The sequence below is a fragment of the Triticum dicoccoides genome, chromosome 2A (genome assembly GCF_002162155.2).
Source record: "Triticum dicoccoides isolate Atlit2015 ecotype Zavitan chromosome 2A, WEW_v2.0, whole genome shotgun sequence".
In the NCBI taxonomy this organism is placed as follows: domain Eukaryota; kingdom Viridiplantae; phylum Streptophyta; class Magnoliopsida; order Poales; family Poaceae; genus Triticum; species Triticum dicoccoides.
The window spans coordinates 302,363,842-302,389,594 of record NC_041382.1 but is presented as its reverse complement, the minus strand read 5'-3'; positions in this window follow the sequence as shown (position 1 = coordinate 302,389,594).

Genomic DNA, 25,753 nt, shown 5'->3' with positions numbered 1-25,753 from the left:
TGTAGACAACAAACAAGAACTATGCAAAAAGGTAGTAAGCCTTGAGCGGGAGAACGAGGACCTAAGGGAGCAAAATTCTATCCTCAAGTGCAAATTAAGGAAGAAACCCACATCATCAACAACTCCATCATCACCACCTCCGAAGAAGGAGACATAAACATATGGGTACGGGCACTCCCCTTGGCAACTGCCAAGCTTGGGGAGTGCCTCGGTATTGTTCACCATCACTTCTATTTTTACCGTTTTTCTTAGTTCGATCCTTTTGGTAATATCTTGATCTAGTAGAATAAAGTTTTAGTATGATCTAGTTGTGAGTTTTGCTTTCTGATCCTTCTATGTAATCGAGTCTGTGAGCTATATATAATAAAGATTAGTGTTGAGTCAAGGGCTTGATTATTTTGCTATGATCTTGACGGAATAGAATAAAAGAGAAGAAATAAAAGAAATAAAGAGATCATATGGATCTTATGGAGAGTAATGACTTCACATATAAAGAGTATGATGAATAAAAATTGTTGAGAGTTGACAAACATAGTTTTGGTCATCGTTGCAATTAATAGGATGTAATAAAGAAAGAGAGGTTTTCACATATAAATATACTATCTTGGACATCTTTTTATGATTGTGAGCACTCATTAAAGTATGATATGCTAAAGAGTTGACGTTGGACAAGGAAGACAATATAATGGGTTATGTTTTCTTACATCTAAGATAAATTATATTGTCATGGATCAACCAACATGTTGAGCTTGGCTTTCCCTCTCATGCTAGCCAAATTCTTTGCACCAAGTAGGCATACTACTTGTGCATCCAAATATCCTTAACCTAGTTTTGCCATGAGAGTCCACCATATCTACCTATGGATTGTGTAAGATCCTTCAAGTAAGTTGTCATCGTTGCAAGCAATAAAAATTTCTCCCTAAATATGTATAATTTAATAGTGTGGATAAGATAAGCTTTATATGATCTTGTGATGTGGAAGAAATAAAAGCGACGGACTACATAATAAAGGTCCATATCATAAGTGGCAATATAAAGTGATGTTCTTTCGCATTAAGATTTTGTGCATCCAACCATAAAAGCACATGACAACCTATGCTTCCCTCTGCGAAGGGCCTATCTCTTATTCTTGTCTTATACTTCATGCAAGAGTCACAGTGATCTTCACCTTTCCTTTTTACATTTTATCCTTTGGAAAGCACATTGTGTTGGAAAGATCCTAATATGTATAGCTAATTGGATGTGAGTTTTCATGAACTATTATTGTTGACATTACCCTTGAGGTAAAAGGTTGGGAGGCAAAACTATAAGCCCCTATCTTTCTCTGTGTCCAATTAAAACTTCATAACCATAAATATGGCGTGAGTGTTAGCAATTATGAAAGACTAAATGATGGTTGAGTATGTGGACTTGCTGAAAAGCTCTTATTGACTCTTTTTGATGTTATGATAAATTGCAATTGCCTCGATGACTGAGATTATAGTTTGTTGGTTCTCAATGAAGTTTCTGATTCATACTTGAAATTGTCATTGAATTATTACTTTAGCATAAGAGATCGTATGACAATATTCATATATGTTGCTGTTATAAGAATGATCATGATGCCCTCATGTCCGTATTTTATTTTTATCAACACCTCTATCTCTAAACATGTGGACATATTTTTCGATTTCGGCTTTCTCTTAAGGACAAGCGATGTCTAGGCCTGGGGGAGTTGATACGTCCATTGTGTATCATGCTTTTATATCGATATTTATTGCATTATGGGCTGTTATTACACATTATGTCACAATACTTATGCCTATTCTCTCTTATTTTACAAGGTTTACATGAAGAGGGGGAATGCCGGCAGCTGGAATTCTGGGCTAGAAAAGGAGCAAATATTAGAGACCTATTCTGCACATCTCCAAAAGTCCTAAAACTCCACGGGGATTATTTTCAGAATATATAAAAAATATTGGGCGGAAGAAGTACCAGAGGGGGGCCCCCACTGTCCACGAGGGTGGGGGCGCGCCCTACCCCCTGGGCGCGTCCCTGCCTCTTCTTGCGTGGTTATCAATATAAAGTAATAAAATATCTTCAAATTAGCATCCTGATGTATCGTCTCTAGTGGTTAGCGAATAGTTCATGTTCTTTTATTTGTTTATAGGCGGGCAAGCGGCAAAAAAAGGGGAAAACGTGCAAGGTTCCTTGCAGATGCTCCACCGCGAGGTTCCTTACTCCTTCTCAGTCGCCGGGAATCTTTGTTCTTCTACTCTTTTTTTACTGAGCTTTGTTCATCCTTTTGCCAACACGTGAGACATCTAGCATCAAGGTGCATGTGTCATGCATGAAAATGGAGATAATCAGATAAGCAGTGCGTAAGTGAGTCGTGCATTTCGATGTTCCTTTTTATAGGAGGTTCATTAAGGATTTCTCTAAAATTTCTCGGCCTGTGACTAATCTCTTACAAAAAGATGTTCCTTTTGTCTTTGATGATGATTGTGTAGACGCATTTGAAATACTTAAGAAAGCTTTGGTTTCTGCACCTATTGTTCAACCTCCTGATTGGAATTTACCATTTGAAATTATGTGTGATGCTAGTGATTATGTTGTAGGGGTTGTTCTAGGACAAAGAGTTGATAAGAAATTAAATGTTATTCAATATGCTAGTAAAACTCTAGACAGTGCCCAAAGAAATTATGCTACTACTGAAAAAGAATTTTTAGCAGTTGTATTTGCTTGTGATAAGTTCAGACCTTATATTGTTGATTCTAAAGTAACTGTTCACACTGATCATGCTGCTATTAAATATCTTATGGAAAAGAAAGATGCTAAACCTAGACTTATTAGATGGGCTCTCTTACTTCAAGAATTTGATTTGCATATTATTGATAGAAAGGGAGCTGAGAACCCCGTTGCAGACAACTTGTCTAGGTTAGAGAATGTTCTTCATGACCCATTACCTATTGATGAGAGCTTTCATGATGAACAATTAGCTGTCATAAATGCCTCTCGTACTGCTCCATGGTATGCTAATTATGCTAATTACATTGTTGCTAAATTTATGCCACCTAGTTTCACATACCAAGAAAAGAAAAGGTTCTTCTATGATTTAAGACACTACTTCTGGGATGACCCACATCTTTATAAAGAAGGAGTAGATGGTGTTATTAGACAATGTGTACCTGAGCATGAACAGGAACACATCCTATGCAAGTGCCACTCTAAGGCTTATGGAGGACACCATGCTAGAGATAAAACTGCACACAAGGTATTGCTATCCGGTTTTTATTGGCCTACTCTCTTCAAGGATGCACGCAAGTTTGATTTCTCGTGTGCTGATTGTCAAAGAATTGGTAATATTAGTAGACGTCAAGAAATGCCTATGAATTATTCACTTGTGATTGAACCATTCAATGTTTGGTGCTTTTATTATATGGGACTGTTTCCTTCCTCTAATGGGTACACACATATTTTAGTTACTATTGATTACGTTACTAAGTGGGTAGAAGCTATTCCAACTAGTAGTGCTTATCATAACACCTCTATTAAGATGCTTAAAGAAGTTATTTTTCCGAGGTTTGGAGTCCCTAGATACTTAATGACTGATGGCGGTTCACATTTTATTCATGGTGCTTTCCATAAAAGTCTTGCTAAGTATGATGTTAATCATAGAATTGCATCTCCATATCATCCACAGTCTAGTGGTCAAGTAGAATTTAGCAATAGAGAGCCTAAATTAATTTTGCAAAAGACTGTCAATAGATCTAGAATGAATTGGTCCAAGAAACTTGATGATGCATTATGGGCCTATAGAACTGCATATAAAAATCCTATGGGTATGTCTACGTATAAAATGGTTTATGGTAAAGCATGTCACTTACGTCTTGAATTAGAACATAAGGCATATTGGGATATTAAAGAGCTCAACTCTGACTTTAAACTTGCCGGTGAGAAGAGGCTTTTTGACATTAGGTCACTCGATGAATGGAGAACCCAGGCCTATGAGAATACCATACTGTTTAAAGAAAAAATTAAAAGATGGCATGACAAAAGGATAGAGAAGCGTGAGTTTAATGTAGGTGATTATGTATTGCTATACAACTCTCGTTAAAGATTTTTTGCAAGCAAACTTCTCTCTAAATGGGAAGGTCCTTACATCATCGAGGAGGTCTATCATTCCGGTGCCATAAAAATCAACCGTATCTCCCGAAGACTCTGTTTTCTTGTTAAAGACTCTGTTTTCTTGCACGATACTTATTTTGGTCGGTAAAATTCACTATATAATCTCCCGAAGGTTTTGACCACCGTATCACGCAAATATCCTCTGTCTTTGTTTCGAGTTGTTTCTGCTGCAGATTAGAGCAATATGTCATCCCAAGATTCGGGGGGAGAAAGCTATGTGGCTGATTACCTTGCAGATCATAAGGTCTACGTGGACTTGGAGCATTGTGGTTGGACCACGGAGGAAGAAGAAGACTATGAGCCTAGGGGAAAGGAGGAGACAAGCTCAGATGAAGATGAACTTGTTGGGGAACGTAGTAATTTCAAAAAAATTCCTACGCACATGCAAGATCATGGTGATGATATAGCAACGAGGGGAGAGTGTTGTCTACGTACCCTCGTAGACCGAAGCGGAAGCGTTGACGCAACATAGAGGAAGTAGTCGTACGTCCTCCGGTTCAACCGATCCAAGTACCGTTACTCCGGCACCTCCGAGTTCTTGACACGCGTACAGCTCGATGACGCACCCTCGATCTCCGATCCAGCAGAGGCGCCGAGGGGGAGTTCCGTCAGCACGACGGCGTGGTGACGATCTTGATGTTCTCCTGTTGCAGGGCTTCGCCTAAGCACCACTACAATATGACCGAGGTGTAATATCGTGGAGGGGGGCACCGCACACGGCTAAGGAACGATCAATGATCAACTTGTGTGTTCTAGGGTGCCCCCTACCCCCGTATATAAAGGAGGGAGGGAGGAGGTGGCCGGCCCTAGGGGGGGCGCGCCATGAGGAGGGGGAATCCTACTCCAAGTAGGTTTCCCTCTCTTTTCCTTATCTTATTTGGAGGGGGAAGGAAAGAGTACTAGTATTGGGAAGTAGTACTAGTAGTAGTAATAGGAAGAGGGGGAAGGAGAAAGGAAAGGGGGGGCCGGCCCCCCTCCCCAATTCGGATTGGGCTTGGGGGGGCGCGCCCCCTTCCCTTGCTCCTTCTCTCTTCTTCCTACATGGGCCTAATAAGGCCCATATACCTCCCGGGGGGTTCCGGTAACCTCCCGGGGCTCCAAACTTCTCCGGAACCTTTCCGGTGTCCAAATATATCCGTCCAATATATCAATCTTTATGTCTCGACCATTTCGAGACTCCTCGTCATGTCCGCAATCATATCCGGGACTCCGAACAACCTTCGGTACATCAAAATACATAAACTCATAATATAACTATCATCGAAACCTTAAGCGTGCGGACCCTACGGTTCGAGAACGATGTAGACATGACTGAGACACATCTCTGGTCAATAACCAATAGCGGGACCTGGATGCCCATATTGGTTCCTACATATTCTACGAAGATCTTTATCGGTCAAACCGCATAACAACATACGTTGTTCCCTTTGTCATCGGTATGTTACTTGTCCGAGATTCGATCGTCGGTATCCAATACCTAGTTCAATCTCATTATCGACAAGTCTCTTTACTCGTTCTGTAATACTTCATCTTATAACTAACTCATTAGTTACATGCTTGCAAGGCTTAGGTGATGAGCATTGCCGAGAGGGCCCAGAGATACCTCTCCGACAATCGGAGTGACAAAACCTAATCTCGAATTATGCTAACTCAACATGTACCTTCGGAGACACCTGTAGTACTCCTTTATAATCACCCAGTTACATTGTGACGTTTGGTAGTACCCAAAGTGTTCCTCCGGTAAACGGGAGTTACACAATTCTCATAGTTACAGGAACATGTATAAGTCATGAAGGAAGCAATAGCAGAATACTAAACGATCAAGTGCTAAGCTAACGGGATGGGTCATGTCAATCACCTCATTCTCCTAATGATGTGATCCCATTAATCAAATGACAACACATGTCAATGGTTAGGAAACATAACCATCTTTGATTAATGAGCTAGTGAAGTAGAGGCATACTAGTGACTATATGTTTGTCTATGTATTCACACATGTATCATGTTTCCGGTTAATACAATTCTAGCATGAATAATAAACATTTATCATGAAATGAGGAAATAAATAATAACTTTATTATTGCCTCTAGGGCATATTTCCTTCAGTCTCCCACTTGCACTAGAGTCAATAATCTAGATTACATAGTAATGATTCTAACACCCATGGAGTCTTGGTGCTGATCATGTTTTGCTCGTGAGAGAGGCTTAGTCAACGGGTCTGCAACATTCAGATCCGTATGTATCTTGCAAATCTCTATGTCTCCCACTTGGACTTGATCCCGAATGGAATTGAAGCGTCTCTTGATGTGCTTGGTCCTCTTGTGAAATCTGGATTCCTTTGCCAAAGCAATTGCACCAGTATTGTCACAGAAGATCTTCATTGGTCCCGATGCACTAGGTATGACACCTAGATCGGAAATGAACTCCTTCATCCAGACTCCTTCATTTGCTGCTTCAGAAGAAGCTATGTACTCCGCTTCACATGTAGATCCCGCCACGACGCTTTGTTTAGAACTGCACCAACTTACAGCTCCACCGTTTAATAAAAACACGTATCCGGTCTGCGATTTAGAATCGTCCGGATCAGTGTCAAAGCTTGCATCGACGTAACCATTTACGACTAGCTCTTTGTCACCTCCATATACGAGAAACATATCCTTAGTCCTTTTCAGGTATTTCAGGATGTTCTTGACCGCTGTCCAGTGATCCACTCCTGGATTACTTTGGTACCTACCTGCCAAGCTTATTGCTAAGCATACGTCAGGTCTGGTACACAGCATTGCATACATGATAGAGCCTATGGCTGAAGCATAGGGAACATCTTTCATTTTCTCTCTATCTTCTGCTGTGGTCGGGCATTGAGTTTGACTCAACTTTACACCTTGTAGCACAGGCAAGAATCCTTTCTTTGCCTGATCCATTTTGAACTTTTTCAAAATTTTGTCAAGGTATGTACTTTGTGAAAGTCCTATTAAGCGTCTTGATCTATCTCTATAGATCTTGATGCCCAATATGTAAGCAGCTTCAACGAGGTCTTTCATAGAAAAACTTTTATTCAAGTATCCCTTTATGCTATCTAGAAATTCTATATCATTTCCAATTAATAATATGTCATCAACATATAAAACTAGAAATGCTACAGAGCTCCCACTCACTTTCTTGTAAATACAGGCTTCTCCAAAAGTCTGTATAAAACCATATGCTTTGATCACACTATCAAAACGTTTATTCCAACTCCGAGATGCTTGCACCAGTCCATAAATGGAACGTTGGAGCTTGCACACTTTGTCAACACTTTTTGGATCAACAAAACCTTCAGGTTGCATCATATACAACTCTTCTTCTAGAAATCCATTCAAGAATGCAGTCTTGACATCCATTTGCCAAATTTCATAATCATGAAATGCAGCAATAGCCAACATGATTCGGACAGACTTAAGCATCACTACGGGTGAGAAAGTCTCATCGTAGTCAACCCCTTGAACTTGTCGAAAACCTTTTGCAACAAGTCGAGCTTTGTAGACAGTAACATTACCATCAGCGTCAGTCTTCTTCTTAAAGATCCATTTATTCTCAATGGCTTGCGGATCATCGGGCAAGTCAACCAAAGTCCATACTTTGTTTTCATACATGGATCCTATCTCAGATTTCATGGCCTCTAGCCATTTTGCGGAATCTGGGCTCATCATCGCTTCCTCATAGTTCGTAGGTTCATCATGGTCTAGTAACATGACTTCCAGAATAGGATTTCCGTACCACTCTGGTGCGGATCTTACTCTGGTAGACCTACGAGGTTCAGTAGAAACTTGATCTGAAGTTTCATGATCAATATCATTAGCTTCCTCACTAATTGGTGTAGTTGTCACAGGAACCGGTTCTTGTCATGAACTACTTTCCAATAAGGGAGTAGATACAGTTATCTCATCAAGTTCTACTTTCCTCCCACTCACTTCTTTCGAGAGAAACTCCTTCTCTAGAAAGGATCCGATTTTAGCAACGAAAATCTTGCCTTCAGATCTGTGATAGAAGGTGTAACCAATTGTCTCCTTTGGGTATCCTATGAAGACACATTTCTCCGATTTGGGTTCGAGCTTATCTGGTTGAAGTTTCTTCACATAAGCATCGCAGCCCCAAACTTTGAGAAACGACAACTTTGGTTTCTTGCCAAACCACAGTTCATAAGGCGTCGTCTCAACGGATTTTGATGGTGCCCTATTTAACGTGAATGCGGCCGTCTCTAAAGCATAACCCCAAAACGATAGCGGTAAATCGGTAAGAGACATCATAGATCGCACCATATCAAGTAAAGTACGATTACGACGTTCGGACACACGATTTCGCTGTGGTGTTCCAGGTGGCGTGAGTTGCGAAACTATTCCACATTGTTTCAAATGTAAACCAAACTCGTAACTCAAATATTCTCCTCCACGATCAGATCGTAGAAACTTTATTTTCTTGTTACGATGATTTTCTACTTCACTCTGAAATTCTTTGAACTTTTCAAATGTTTCAGACTTGTGCTTCATCAAGTAGATATACCCATATCTGCTCAAATCATCTGTGAAGGTGAGGAAATAACGATATCCGCCACGAGCCTCAATATTCATCGGACCACATACATCTGTATGTATGATTTCCAAAAAATCTATTGCTCTCTCCATAGATCCGGAGAACGGTGTTTTGGTCATCTTGCCCATGAGGCACGGTTCACAAGTACCAAGTGATTCATAATCAAGTGATTCCAGAAGTCCATCAGTATGGAGTTTCTTCATGTGTTTTACACCGATATGACCTAAACGGCAGTGCCACAAATATGTTGCACTATCATTATCAACTCTGCATCTTTTGGCTTCAACATTATGAATATGTGTATCACTACTATCGAGATTTAATAAAAATAGACCACTCTTCAAGGGTGCATGACCATAAAAGATATTACTCATATAAATAGAACAACCATTATTCTCTGATTTAAATGAATAACCGTCTCGCATCAAACAAGATCCAGATATAATGTTCATGCTCAACGCAGGCACCAAATAACAATTATTCAGGTCTAAAACTAATCCCGATGGTAGATGTAGAGGTAGCGTGCCGACCGCGATCACATCGACTTTGGAACCATTTCCCACGCGCATCGTCACCTCGTTCTTAGATAATCTTCGCTTAATCCGTAGTCCCTGTTTCGAGTTGCAAATGTTAGCAACAGAACCAGTATCAAATACCCAGGTGCTACTTCGAGCATTAGTAAGGTACACATCAATAACATGTATATCACATATACCTTTGTTCACTTTGCCATCCTTCTTATCCGCCAAATACTTGGGGCAGTTCCGCTTCCAGTGTCCAGTCTGCTTGCAGTAGAAGCACTCAGTTTCAGGCTTAGGTCCAGGCTTGGGTTTCTTCACTTGAGCAGCAACTTGTTTGCCGTTCCTTTTGAAGTTCCCCTTCTTCTTCCCTTTGCCCCTTTTCTTGAAACCAGTGGTCTTGTTGACCATCAACACTTGATGCTCCTTTTTGATTTCTACCTCCGCGGCTTTCAGCATCGCGAAGAGCTCGGGAATAGTCTTGTTCATCCCTTGCATATTATAGTTCATCACAAAGCTCTTGTAGCTTGGTGGCAGTGATTGGAGAATATGTCAATGACGCTATCATCCGGAAGATTAACTCCCAGTTGAATCAAGTGATTATTATACCCAGACATTTTGAGTATATGCTCACTGACAGAACTATTCTCCTCCATCTTGCAGCTGTAGAACTTATTGGAGACTTCATATCTCTCAATCCGGGCATTTGCTTGAAATATTAACTTCAACTCCTGGAACATCTCATATGCCCCATGACGTTCAAAACGTCGTTGAAGACCCGGTTCTAAGCCGTAAAGCATGGCACACTGAACTATAGAGTAGTCATCAGCTTTGCTCTGCCAGACGTTCTTAACGCCGTTAGTTGCATCAGCAGCAAGCCTGGCACCCAGCGGTGCTTACAGGACGTAACTCTTCTGTGCAGCAATGAGGATAATCCTCAGGTTACGGACCCAGTCCGTGTAATTGCTACCATCATCTTTCAACTTTGCTTTCTCAAGGAACGCATTAAAATTCAACGGAACAATAGCACGAGCCATCTATCTACATACAAACATAGACAAGCAAAATACTATCAGGTACTAAGTTCATGATAAATTTAAGTTCAATTAATCATATTACTAAAGAACTCCCACTTAGACAGACATCTCTCTAGTCATCTAAGTGATTACGTGATCCAAATCAACTAAACCATGTCCGATCATCACGTGAGATGGAGTAGTTTCAATGGTGAACATCTCTATGTTGATCATATCTACTATATGATTCACGCTCGACCTTTCGGTCCCCGTGTTCCGAGGCCATATCTGTATATGCTAGGCTCGTCAAGTATAACCTGAGTATTCTGCGTGTGCAACTGTTTTGCACCCGTTGTATTTGAACGTAGAGCCTATCACACCCGATCATCACCTGGTGTCTCAGCACGAAGAACTTTTGCAACGGTGCATACTCAGGGAGAACACTTCTTGATAATTAGTGAGAGATCATCTTAAAATGCTACCGTCAAACAAAGCAAGATAAGATGCAAAAAGGATAAACATCACATGCAATCAATATAAGTGATATGATATGGCCATCATCATCTTGTGCTTGTGATCTCCATCTTCGAAGCACCGTCGTGATCACCATCGTCACCGGCGTGACACCTTGATCTCCATCGTAGCATCGTTGTCGTTACGCCATCTATTGCTTCTACGACTATCGCTACCGCTTAGAGATAAAGTAAAGCAATTACAGGGTGTTTGCATTTCATACAATAAAGCGACAACCATATGGCTCCTGCCAGTTGCCGATAACTTCGGTTACAAAACATGATCATCTCATACAATAAAATATAGCATCATGTCTTGGCCATATCACATCACAACATGCCCTGCAAAAACAAGTTAGACGTCCTCTACTTTGTTGTTGCAAATTTTACGTGGCTGCTACGGGCTTAAGCAAGAACCAATCTCACCTACGCATCAAAACCACAACGATAGTTTGTCAAATAGACTCCGTTTTAACCTTCACAAGGACCGGGCATAGCCACACTTGGTTCAACTAAAGTGAGAGAGACAGACACCCGCCAGCCACCTTTAAGCACGAGTGCTCGTAACGGTGAAACCAGTCTCGCGTAAGCGTACGCGTAATGTCGGTCCGGGCCGCTTCATCTCACAATACCGCTGAACCAAAGTATGACATGCTGGTAGGCAGTATGACTTATATCGTCCACAACTCACTTGTGTTCTACTCGTGCATATAACATCAACGCATAAAACCTGGCTCCGATACCACTATTGGGGAACGTAGTAATTTCAAAAAAATTCCTACGCACATGCAAGATCATGGTGATGATATAGCAACGAGGGGAGAGTGTTGTCTACGTACCCTCGTAGACCGAAGCGGAAGCGTTGACGCAACGTAGAGGAAGTAGTCGTACGTCCTCCAGTTCAACCGATCCAAGTACCGTTACTCCGGCACCTCCGAGTTCTTGACACGCGTACAGCTCGATGACGCACCCTCGATCTCCGATCCAGCAGAGGCGCCGAGGGGGAGTTCCGTCAGCATGACGGCGTGGTGACGATCTTGATGTTCTCCTGTTGCAGGGCTTCGCCTAAGCACCGCTACAATATGACCGAGGTGTAATATCGTGGAGGGGGGCACCGCACACGGCTAAGGAACGATCAATGATCAACTTGTGTGTTCTAGGGTGCCCCCCTACCCCCGTATATAAAGGAGGGAGGGAGGAGGTGGCCGACCCTAGGGGGGGCGCGCCATGAGGAGGGGAAACCTACTCCAAGTAGGTTTCCCTCTCTTTTCCTTATCTTATTTGGAGGGGGAAGGAAAGAGTACTAGTATTAGGAAGTAGTACTAGTAGTAGTAATAGGAAGAGGGGGAAGGAGAAAGGAAAGGGGGGGCCGGCCCCCCTCCCCAATTCAGATTGGGCTTGGGGGGGCGCGCCCCCTTCCCTTGCTCCTTCTCTCTTCTTCCTACATGGGCCCAATAAGGCCGATATACCTCCCGGGGGGTTCCGGTAACCTCCCGGGGCTCCAAACTTCTCCGGAACCTTTTCGGTGTCCAAATATATCCGTCCAATATATCAATCTTTATGTCTCGACCATTTCGAGACTCCTTGTCATGTCCGCAATCATATCCGGGACTCCGAATAACCTTCGGTACATCAAAATACATAAACTCATAATATAACTGTCATCGAAACCTTAAGCGTGCGGACCCTACGGTTCGAGAACGATGTAGACATGACTGAGACACATCTCTGGTCAATAACCAATAGCGGGACCTGGATGCCCATATTGGTTCCTACATATTCTACGAAGATCTTTATCGATCAAACCGCATAACAACATACGTTGTTCCCTTTGTCATCGGTATGTTACTTGTCCGAGATTCGATCGTCGGTATCCAATACCTAGTTCAATCTCGTTATCGACAAGTCTCTTTACTCGTTTTGTAATACTTCATCTTATAACTAACTCATTAGTTACATGCTTGCAAGGCTTAGGTGATGAGCATTGCCGAGAGGGCCCAGAGATACCTCTCCGACAATCGGAGTGACAAAACCTAATCTCGAATTATGCTAACTCAACATGTACCTTCGGAGACACCTGTAGTACTCCTTTATAATCACCCAGTTACGTTGTGACGTTTGGTAGTACCCAAAGTGTTCCTCCAGTAAACGGGAGTTACACAATTCTCATAGTTACAGGAACATGTATAAGTCATGAAGGAAGCAATAGCAGAATACTAAACGATCAAGTGCTAAGCTAACAGGATGGGTCATGTCAATCACCTCATTCTCCTAATGATGTGATCCCATTAATCAAATGACAACACATGTCAATGGTTAGGAAACATAACCATCTTTGATTAATGAGCTAGTCAAGTAGAGGCATACTAGTGACTATATGTTTGTCTATGTATTCACACATGTATCATGTTTCCGGTTAATACAATTCTAGCATGAATAATAAACATTTATCATGAAATGAGGAAATAAATAATAACTTTATTATTGCCTCTAGGGCATATTTCCTTCAGAACTCCCATTACCTCAACCTGGGGACATGCATGTGGATTTCAAAAAGTCAAGCCTCCCCAATAGAGCAAAGAAACCTAAGATCAAGTTTACCCCTTTTCGTCTCTTGAAGAGAACAAACAAGAACTATGCAAAAAGGTATTAAGCCTTGAGCGGGAGAATGAAGACCTAAGGGAGCAAAATTCTATCCTTAAGCTCAAATTAAGGAAGAAACCCACATCATCAACAACTCCATCAGCACCAACTCCGAAGAAGGAGACATTAACATATGGGTATGGGCACTCCCCTTGGAAACTTCCAAGCTTGGGGGAGTGCCCCGGTATCATATCACCATCACTTTTATCTTTACCGTTTTTCTTAGTTCGACCCTTTTGGTAATATCTTGATCTAGTAGAATAAAGTTTTAGTATTATCTAGTTGTGAGTTTTGCTTTATGATCCTTCTATGTAATCGAGTTCGTGAGCTATATATAATAAAGATTAGTGTTGAGCCAAGGGCTTGATTATTTTGCTATGATCTTGAGGGAATAGAATAAAAGAGAAGAAATAAAATAAATAAAGAGATCATATGGATGTTATGGAGAGTAATGACTTCACATATAAAGAGTATGATGAATAAAAATTGTTGAGAGTTGACAAACATAGTTTTGGTCATCGTTGCAATTAATAGGAAGTAATAAAGAAAGAGAGGTTTTCACATATAAATATACTATCTTGGACATCTTTTATGACTGTGAGCACTCATTAATTTATGATATGCTAAAGAGTTGACGTGGGACTAGGAAGTCAATGTAATGGGTTATGTTTTCTTACATCCAAGATAAATTATATTGTCATGGATCAACCAACATGTTGAGCTTGGCTTTCATTCTCATGCTAGCCAAATTCTTTGCACCAAGTAGAGATACTACTTGTGCTTCCAAATATCCTTAACCTAGTTTTGCCATGAGAGTCCACCATATCTACCTATGGATTGTGTAAGATCCTTTAAGTAAGTTGTCATCATTGCAAGCAATAAAAATTGCTCCCTAAATATATATGATTTATTAGTGTGGAGAAAATAAGCTTTATACGATCTTGTGATGTGGAAGAAATAAAAGCGAAGGACTACATAATAAAGGTCCATATCATAAGCAGCAATATAAAGTGACATTCTTTCGCATTAAGATTTTGTGCATCCAACCATAAAAGCACATGACAACCTCTGCTTCCCTCTGCGAAGGGCCTATCTCTTATTCTTGTCTTATACTTCATGCAAGAGTCACGGTGATCTTCACCTTTCCTTTTTACATTTTATCATTTGGCAAGCACAATGTGTTGGAAAGATCCTAATATATATAGCTAATTGGATGTGAGTTTTCATGAACTATTATTGTTGACATTACCCTTGAGGTAAAAGGTTGGGAGGCAAAACTATAAGCCCCTATCTTTCTCTGTGTCTGATTAAAACTTCATAACCATAAATATCGCGTGAGTGTTAGCAATTATGAAAGGCTAAATGATGGTTGAGTATGTGGACTTGATGAAAAGCTCTTATTGACTCTTTCTGATGTTATGATAAATTGCAATTGCCTCAGTGACTGAGATTATAATTTGTTGGTTCTCAGTGAAGTTTCTGATTCATACTTGAGATTGTCATTGAATTATTACTTTAGCATAAGAGATCATATGACAATATTCATATATGTTGCTGTTATAAGAATGATCATGATGCCCTCATGTCCGTATTTATTTTTATCGACACCTCTATCTCTAAACATGTGGACATATTTTTCGATTTCGGCTTCTGCTTGAGGACAAGCGAGGTCTAAGCTTGGGGGGAGTTGATACGTCCATTGTGTATCATGCTTTTATATTGATATTTATTGCATTATGGGCTGTAATTACACATTATGTCACTATACTTATGCCTATTCTCTCTTATTTTACAAGGTTTACATGAAGAGGGGGAATGCCGGCAAATGGAATTCTGGGCTGGAAAAGGAGCAAATATTAGAGACCTATTCTGCACATCTCCAAAAGTCCTGAAACTCCACGGGAATTATTTTCAGAATATATAAAAAATTTGGGCGGAAGAAGTACCAGAGGGGGCCCCCCACCATCCACGAGGGTGGGAGGCGCGCCCTACCCCCTGTGCGCGCCCCCTGCCTCTTCTTGCGTGGTTATCAATATAAAGTAATAAAATATCTTGAACTTAGCATCCTGATGTATCGTCTCTAGTGGTTAGCGAAGAGTTCATGTTCTTTTATTTGTTTATAGGCGGGCAGGCGGCAAAAAATATGGGAAAACGCGCAAGGTTCCTTGCAGACGCTCCACTGCGAGGTTCGTTGCTCCTTCTCGGTCGTCGGGAATCTATGTTCTTCCACTCTTTTTTTACATGAGCTTTTTTCATCCGTTTGCCAACACGCGAGACATCTAGCATCAAGGTGCATGTGTCATGCATGAAAATGGACATAATCAGATAAGCAGTGCGTAAGTGAGTCGTGCACTTTGATGGCACCTACTCAACGACGGAGCACGGGATGGTAGCCATGACATGGTCAGCCCTTTTTTGGAGAGAGTACGTACTACTAAATAACTTTGATGTGTCCCGTCAACTCGCAGAACAACGAGAAGCTTGCTTACTATGCCTTCTCCCTTGCCAACGCATGCGGGTTGGTCTCAGCACGAGGAGAAACTTTTGCTTACAAGCGGTGGACGTGCAGCAGTTCATTTGGTGTTAGATTGCCAGAAGTACTACCATAGTACCACCATTATTGTTCGACTTCCAGAAGAGGCGAAGAGCCAAGCGCAAGGCTAACCATAGTGGGAGTAACATAAGTAGGAGTCCTCCTTTTTATTCTAGAAACAACCACACGCGAATATTGGACGGTAGCAGCACAACAACTGAATCAAAAATAGAAACCTTCCCGCCCGGCGCCAGCTGAGCCCGCCGCTCCACATTGATGGCAAGTCAGGGTGACACGACCTCTCACTGCTTCCATCGTTGAAGCGGTGCGCCGACCGAGGGCACCGCCCGCTGCACGCCCGGCATTTCAGACTACACATACTTTGTGAGACAATAGGTGGGGCCATTATTAGTGATATAGTATTATACTAAAGGGACTAACTATTGTAAGCAGGCTACGTATTAGGTTGGTTCTAGATGATGTGTCACTTCATATTGTCGGATGTTGGCTATACTATTAACCATGCTCTAAGTGTGGTGTGAGTCAGAAAATTTATAAAGTTATTCATTAATAATTAACGGACGCCTTAATTACTCAGCCATTTCTGATTCATTTGGATAGTGGGGCTATTATTGACTTGGACGTAGGGTTTGGGCCAAAGGCCTACTATTATATAGTACTTGGTCTTACTCGCACGACCGACCAGACATGCTCTACCCTAGCCACCACTGTATCATATGGTTTCACACCATTCCAGATCTTAGCGCCACCACGCAATTCTTCTCCATTCCTCCTTCCAGCATGCACCGCGAGAAGGGACGGCAGTCCTCTGAACCTAGCGTTTCGTGATCCTGTACGGGAGAGGGGCGATCAGGTTTTTGGGGAGCACACTCCTGTGACTGCTGCCAGCGACGACTTCCTCAATGGCAGCCTTCTTTCCCGACCTCGGTAACCTCTTCATCAACGACATGAGTGACAACATCAACCATAGCGGTTTTTCTCCCGTTGTACAATATGTCATTATATCCTCCTGGTTTAGTCCGCATCATTACTTTGATCTTTGCAATTGTCGTCATGATCTATTTACTGTTGATTCGGATTAAATCTCATAGTAAATTGCTCATATATTCAACAATCCAATCCAAAAACCTGATTATAGGCAATTTACTCCGAGTGGTTTTGCTGCGCTTTTGAAGCCGCCTACTTTTAAGTGGGTGCAATATAAAAGGTGGTGCACAAGAGTAGTATATTGGTTTCAGATCATGTACTTCTATGACGCCACTAAGGGTAAGCCTGAGGGCGATCTTAATCCTACACAGCAGGAAGCTTTTGAGAACATGGATACCCTCTGCAAAGCTGCCCTGTTGAGTGCTCTTAACGATTCCATTATGGATTCATATATGTCATTTGACAGCGGCAAAGACATGTGGGCTGTGCTCCAGGCCACGTTTGGGGCCTCGGGCGTTGGCAACAAGTTGTATGTCATGGAGCAATTCTGTGACTACAAGATGACTGATGAGCGCTCCGTTGTTTAGCACACTCATGAGATACAGTCACTCGCTAAGGAACTTGAGTACTTCAAGTGTGTGTTGCCGGACAAATTTGTTGTTGGGACCATCATTGCCAAGCTTCCACCTTCGTGGAACGATTTTTCTACTTCTCTGAAAAACAAGAGACATGAGCTTTTTGTTTTGGATCTCATTAGCACTCTTCATTTTGAAGAGAAGGCGAGAGAAAAAGACACACATGCTTGGGTTGCTGAGGGAGCTTCTAGTGCCCACATGGTACACGAGAAGAACTTCCGGCCCAACTAGCCCCAAAACAACAAGAACAAATCTCAGGGGAAAGTCAAGTTTGATGCAAAGAACAAGTCGTCACATTCTACCAACTTCAAGAAGAATTCTCATAACGGGAAGGGATACAAACCTCAATTTTGGTAGCACCGCACAAAACTTATATGGCTGCATCTACCTGCTGTCAGCTAACCTCATGGTGCTCCAGGTATTCCTACATTAATACTAGGTACAATCACCACCTTAAGATGAAATAAGCTTATTCGTACGTTGACTTGTTGATTGCAGTGCGGAATGATCCTGCATTGTGTGGAGTAGCAAACAAGCAGTGCAGCCGAAGGTGGAAATCAACCAAGGAATTATGAAATTATATGTAATCTTACTCAAGCAGGTGAGTATCCCCTTCGTCCAGATGATCATGTTTTGTCATGCCGAGCTATTGATATGTGCTACTGTTTTGCAACACCGTTTAAGTATAGCTATTGTTTTCCTATCTTTTCGATTCAGGACAATGAAGATGATTTTAGGGGAACTGCACAATATGGACTCATGTTGAGTCATATCTATTGCCTCATGTGTTTGCTGCAAATGTGCCAGCATCAATTGCAAGATGAGGCAGCTAGCTAGCTGTGGAGTTGCCAACATGCTCAAAATGCTCGCAACATTGAGAAGAAACAAGCATGCCCAGGAAATTAAGGAAATCAATGTGTGTGCAGGGAGGCCCTTTGCTCAGAGATGCATCGACTGATTTTCTTTATTTCCACACCTTCTCACAGCTTTGTATTGGTTATAGTATGGTGAATCATTGAGATGCATAAACATGCTGAACTTTTGTTCTTCTGAATGTTAGTATGCATACCGTATCTTCTGAAAGCTAAGTTTAATGTAAATGTTGACTAGCCTGTGAACCTTCACAATCTAGTAAGTATATTGTAGGCCTGTTATTTGACACCTCACTTTGCCACGCTACGCGACCAATGTGAGTGTCTGCATCCAATACTGCATCCTCTAATTTGGTGGATGCCAAGTTGAAAAAGGTTATCGATGAGTAGCCATAAGCTGGAGGCATCTCTTTTTTTCTTTCAAATGGGCAATAAGCTGGAGAGTGTGTCGGGCTGCCTCTAGTGTTAAGGCCCTCCAGTACGAAACATGGGCAGCCGACTGGGCCGATACAAAAGCCTATCCATCTTAAAGCCCATTTGTTTTTATTTTTTGCAAGGAGAAGCCCATATTTCTTGAAGAGGGGGCGATCCCAGAAGAACCCTCCTTCCTCCTCACTTCCACTTATACTACAACTTGCTAGACTCTCCCGCTTCCGTCGCCCCCCAATTCCCCCCACTCCCCATCTTCCTCAGTCATCCAGAAAACGCCCGCACACCTTCTTCCTCGCTAGTACAGAAAACGCCTGCTCCTCTTCTTCCACTCCTACAAAAAAAACCCAACCCTCCTTCTTCCCCACTCGCATTGCCCCTAGGCTCGTCTCTGGCTACTCTGCTCAAACCCATGAGATCGGTGTGACGCCCACAAGGAAAATGGAGTCGGCTGGCCCCAACGCCAAGAAGATGAGGCCCTCGCCAGCAGCGACGCCGGTGATACGTCCATTTTGCATCATGCATTTATATCAATATTTATTGCATTATGGGCTGTTATTACACATTACGTCACAATACTCATGCCTATTCTCTCTTATTTTACAAGGTTTACATAAAGAGGGAGAATGCCGGCAGCTGGGATTCTGGGCTGGAAAAGGAGCAAATATTAGAGACCTATTATGCACAGCTCCAAAAGTCCTGAAACTTCACGGATGATGTTTTCCAAATATATAAAAAATACTGAGCACAAGAACCTCACTAGGGGGGCCACGCCCTTCCCACGAGGATGGGGGCGCTCCCTACCCCTAGGGCGCGCCCCCCTACCTCGTGGGCCCCCTGGTGGCTCTCCGATGGCCATCTTCTGCTATATGGAGTCTTTCGATGGGAAAAAATCGTAAGCCATTTTCTCGGACTAAACTCCGCCGCCATGAGGCGGAACCTTGGCGGAATCAATCTAGGGCTCTGGCGGAGCTGTTTTGCCGGGGAAACTTCCCTTCCGGAGGGGGAAATCATCGCCATCGTCATCACCAATGCTCCTCTCATCGGGGGAGGGCAATCTCCATCAACATCTTCATCAGCACCATCTCATCTCAAAACCCTAGTTCATCTCTTGTATCCAATTCTTGTCTCCAAGTCTGGGATTGGTGCTAGTAGGTTGCTAGTAGTGTTAATTACTCCTTGTAGTTGATGCTAGTTGGTTTAATTGGTGGAAGATCATATGTTCAGATCCTATATGCATATTAATACCCCTCTAATTATGAACATGTTTATGCTTTGTGAGTAGTTACTTTTGTTCCTGAGGACATGGGAGAAGTCTTGCTATTAGTAGTCATGTGAATTTGGTATTCGTTCGATATTTTGATGAGATGTATGTTGTCTCTCCTCTAGTGGTTTCATGTGAACGTCGACTACATGAAACTTCACCATTATTTGGGCCTAGAGGAAGGCATTGCGAAGTAATAAGTAGATGATGGGTTGCTAGAGTGACAGAAGCTTAAACCCTAGTTTATGTGTTGCTTCGTAAGGGGCTGATTTGGATCCATATGTTTCATGCTATGGTTAGGTTTACCTTAATGCTTTTGTTGTATTTGCGGATTGATGTCTACTACACAATCTTCTTCTTGTAGACGTTGTTGGGCCTCCAAGTGCAGAGGTTTGTAGGACAGTAGCAAATTTCCCTCAAGTGGATGACCTAAGGTTTATCAATCCGTGGGAGGCGTAGGATGAAGATGGTCTCTCTCAAGCAACCCTGCAACCAAATAACAAAGAGTCTCTTGTGTCCCCAACACACCCAATACAATGGTAAATTGTATAGGTGCACTAGTTCGGCGAAGAGATGGTGATACAAGTGGTATATGGATAGTAGATAAAGGTTTTTGTAATCTGAAAATATAAAAACAGCAAGGTAACTAATGATAAAAGTGAGCACAAGCGGTATTGCAATGATAGTAAACAAGTCCTAGGGTTCATACTTTCGCTAGTGCAAGTTACCTCAACAATGATAACATAATTGGATCACATAACTATCCCTCAACATCAATAAAGAGTCACTCCCAAGTCACTAATAGTGGAGAACAAACGAAGAGATTATGGTAGGGTATGAAACCACCTCAAAGTTATTCTTTCCAATCAATCCGTTGGGCTATTCCTATAAGTGTCACAAACAACCCTAGAGTTCGTACTAGAATAACACCTTAAGACACACATCAACCAAAACCATAATGTCACCCAGATACTCCAATGTCACCTCAAGTATCCGTGGGTATGATTATATGATATGCATCACATAATCCTAGATTCATCTATTCAACCAACACATAGAACCTCAAAGAGTGCCCAAAGTTTCTATCAGAGAATCACGACGAAAACGTGTGCCAACCCCTATGCATAGGTTCATGGACGGAACCTGCAAGTTGATCACCAAAACATACATCAAGTGAATCACGTGGTATCCCATTGTCACCACAGATACGCACGGCAAGACATACATCAAGTGTTCTCAAATCTTTAAAGACTCAATCCGATAAGATAACTTCAAAGGGAAAAGTCAATCCATTACAAGAGAGTAGAGGGGGGGAGAAACATCATAGGATCCAAATATAATAGCAAAGCTCGCGATACATCAAGATCGTGCCAAATTAAGAACACGAGAGAGAGAGAGAGAGAGATCAAACACATAGCTACTGGTACATACCCTCAGCCCCGAGGGAGAACTACTCCCTCCTCGTCATGGAGAGCACCGGGATGATGAAGATGGCCACCGGAGAAGGATTTCCCCCTCTGGCAGGGTGCCCGAACGGGTCTAGATTGGCTTTCGGTGGCTACGGAGGCTTCTGGCGGCGGAACTCCCGATCTATCTCTGTTCTGGAAGTTTTAGGGTACGTGAGTATATATGGGTGCAGGAAGTACATCGATGGAGCTTCAGCGGCCCCATGAGGCAGGGGGCGCGCCCTAGGGGGCGCGCCCCCACCCTCGTGAGCACCTCCCTTGGCTCCTGATGTGGGTTCCAAGTCCATCCGGTAGCTTTGCTTCCAAAAATAACTTCTCCAGTTGATTTCGTTCCGTTTCGACTCCGTTTGATATTCCTTTTCTTTGAAACACTGAAATAGGCAAAAAACAACAATTCTGGGTAGGGCCTCCGGTTAATAGGTTAGTCCCAAAAATAATATAGAAGTGGATAATAGAGCCCAGTATTGCCCAAAACGGTAGATAACATAGCATGGAGCAATCATAAATTATAGATACGTTGGAGACGTATCAAGCATCCCCAAGCTTAATTCCTGCTCGTCCTTGAGTAGGTAAATGATAAAAACAGAATTTTTGATGCGGAGTGCTACTTGGCATAATTTCAATGTAATTCTTCTTAATTGTGGTATGAATATTCAGATCCGAAAGATTCAAGACAAAAGTTCATATTGACGTAAAAAATGATAATACTTCAAGCATACTAACTAAGCAATTATGTCTTCTCAAAATAACATGGCCAAAGAAAGTTCATCCCTACAAAATCATTTAGTTTAGTCATGTTTCATTTTCCTCACACAAGAATGTTCTCATCATGCACAACCCCGATCACAAGCCAAGCAATTGCTTCATACTTTAGTAATCTCAAACCTATAAACTTTCACGCAATACATGAGCACGAGGATATAGCACTATGGCTGGAATAGAATATAATGAGGGGGGTTATGTGGAGAAGACAAAAAGGCGAAAGTCTGACATCAACGAGGCTAATCAATGGGCTACAGAGATGCCCACCAATTGATGTTAATGCAAGGAGTAGGGATTGCCATGCAACGGATGCACTAGAGCTATAAATGTATGAAAGCTCAACAAAAGAAACTAAGTGGGTGTGCATCCAACTTGCTTGCTCACGAAGACCTAGGGCGCTTGAGGAGGCCCATTGTTGGAATATACAAGCAAAGTTCTATAATGAAATATTCCCACTAGTATATGAAAGTGACAAAACAAGAGACTCTCTATCATGAAGATCATGGTGCTACTTTGAAGCACAAGTCTGGTAAAAGGATAGTAACATTGTCCCTTCTCTCTTTTTCTTTCATTTTTTTGGGCCTCCTCCTTTTTTATGGCCTTTCTATTTTGGGGGGGGGGCTTCTCTTTTTTATGGCCTTTCTCTTTTTTTCATTCCTCACTTGGGACAATGCTCTAATAATGATGATCATCACACTTCTATTTATTTACAACTCAATGATTACAACTCGATACTAGAACAAAGATGAATCTATATGAATGCCTCCGGTGGTGTACCGGGATATGCAATGAACCAAGTGACATGTATGAAAGAATTATGAACGGTAGCTTTGCCACAAATACTATGTCAACTACATGATCATCCTAAGCAATATGACAATGATGAATGTGTCATGATGAACAGAATGATGGAAAGTTGCATGGCAATATATCTCGGAATGGCTATGGATATACCATAATAGGTAGGTATGGTGGCTGTTTTGAGGAAGATATAAGGAGGTTTATGTGTGAAAGAGCGTATCATATCACGGGGTTTGGATGCACCGGTGAAGTTTGCACCAACTCTCAATGTGAGAAAGGGCAATGCACGGCACCGAAGAGGCTAGCAAGGATGGAAGGGTGAGAGTGCGTATAATCCATGGACTCAACATTAGTCATAAAGAACTCACATACTTATTGCAAAAATCTACAAGTCATCAAAAACCTCGGCACTACGTGCATGCTCCTAGGGGGATAGATTGGTAGGAAAAGACCATCGCTCATCCCCGACCACCACTCATAAGGAAGACAATCAAATAACACCTCATGTTTCAAATTTGTTGCATAACGTTTACCATACGTGCATGCTATGAGACTTGCAAACCTCAACACAAGTATTTCTCAATTTCACAACTACTCAACTAGCATGACTTTGATATTATTACCTCCATATCTCAAAACAATCATCAAGCATCAAACTTTTCTTAGTATTCAACACACTCATAAGAAAGTTTTATTATTAATCTTGCATACTAAGCATATTAGGATTTTAAGCAAATTACCATGCTATTAAGACTCTCAAAATAATCTAAGTGAAGCATGAGAGATCAATAGTTTCTGTAAAATGAATCCACCACCGTGCTCTAAAAGATATAAGTGAAGCACTAGAGCAAAACTATATAAATGATGAGGACATCAATACCATTGTTACACCCACAGCCCCTACTGTTCCATATACTGGACCAATTACTAGAGCTCGCGCACGCCAATTAAATTACCAGGTACTTTCGTTTCTTGGTAATGATTCTAATGTTCATGAGATTATGATGCTGCCTAAATTGGATACATTTGTTTTGCTTACAAATGAAGGGCCTAGCTTGGAGAAGGATGAACATTGGGGCAAGAACACGCATGGAGTTGATGGCATGCGCAAGGGGATCAAGAACGGAGTTACAAGTGATGATTTCAGGACTTTGAAGCCGCCATAAGGAGTGCATGAAGCCTTGGACGAAATATACAATATGCCACTTCATAATATTCGTCCATAGGCTATTCTAGGTGCTGCGTCACCTTATTAATGGGCCAGGCCCATGTAATTTCGAAATACTTAAGTATAGGCTATTTTTAGAGTCCGTATGTGTGGGGAAACAAGAGTTAGGGTTGGTTTCGGACCCCACCCTCAAGGGCCACGAAATTCCCCCCTCTTCCTCCATATATACAGCCCTTAGGGCGTCGTTTAGACTTTGGGTTTTGTTTAGATTAAAAGTTTGCCATAGCTGCAACTTCGCGTACTTCGTTTGTGTCCAACGACCAGACCAAGACATCATAGAACCCCACCTTGATCAATAAAGCTTTCATCTTATATTCGCAATATCCCGATTGCAATCTCAGTTTCTTGCTTGTTCTTCGTTTGCTCGCAGGAAACAGACCCTCGTGGTCAGGTTGATCGTGCTCCGGCGTGGTCAATACTCCTGATTCCATTTTGAAAGATGATATTAATAGAGCTAATAAAGCAAAACAGGAGACAAATAAGAGTGAAAATCATATTGTGGCAAAAGAATTTGAGCACCAAATGAAGCCTAATAATAAACCATCTACTGTTGTTTCTGAAATTAAATTGAAAAGTGCATGTTTACTTTCCACCAAATCTGATATTGATGAGCTAGATTTTAGCAAATCTGTTTGCTATGCTTTTGTGTGCAAAGAGGCATTATTTTCATTCGAGGACGTGCCTTCCTCTTTGCCCCCTGCTGTCACTAACATTTTGCAGGAGTCCGCTGACGTCTTTCCACAAGACGTGCCACCGGGATTACCACCTATTCGAAGGATTGAGCATCAAATTGACTTAATTCCTGGTGCTTCGCTACCCAACCGTGCACCATACCGTACCAATCTAGAGGAGACGAAGGAGATTATGCGTCAAGTACAAGAACTGCTCGACAAAGGTTATATACGCGAATCCCTTAGTCCTTGTGCTGTTCCTATCATTTTAGTGCCGAAAAAGGATGGTACGTCGCGTATGTGCGTTGATTGTAGAGGCATTAATAATATTACTATTCGTTATCGTCATCCTATTCCTAGGCTAGATGATATGCTTGATGAATTGAGTGGCTCTACAATATTCTCCAAAGTTGATTTGCATAGTGGATACCATCAAATTCGTATGAAATTGGGTGATGAATGGAAAACAACATGTAAAACTAAGTTTGGATTATATGAGTGGTTAGTCATGCCTTTTGGGTTAACTAATGCACCTAGTACTTTCATGAGGTTAATGAACGAAGTTTTATGTGCTTTCATTGGACGATTTGTGGTAGTTTACTTTGATGACATATTGATTTATAGCAAATCTTTGGAGGAACATTTGGAACATTTACGTGCTGTTTTTATTGCTCTACGTGATGCACGTTTGTTTGGAAACCTTGGAAAGTGCACCTTTT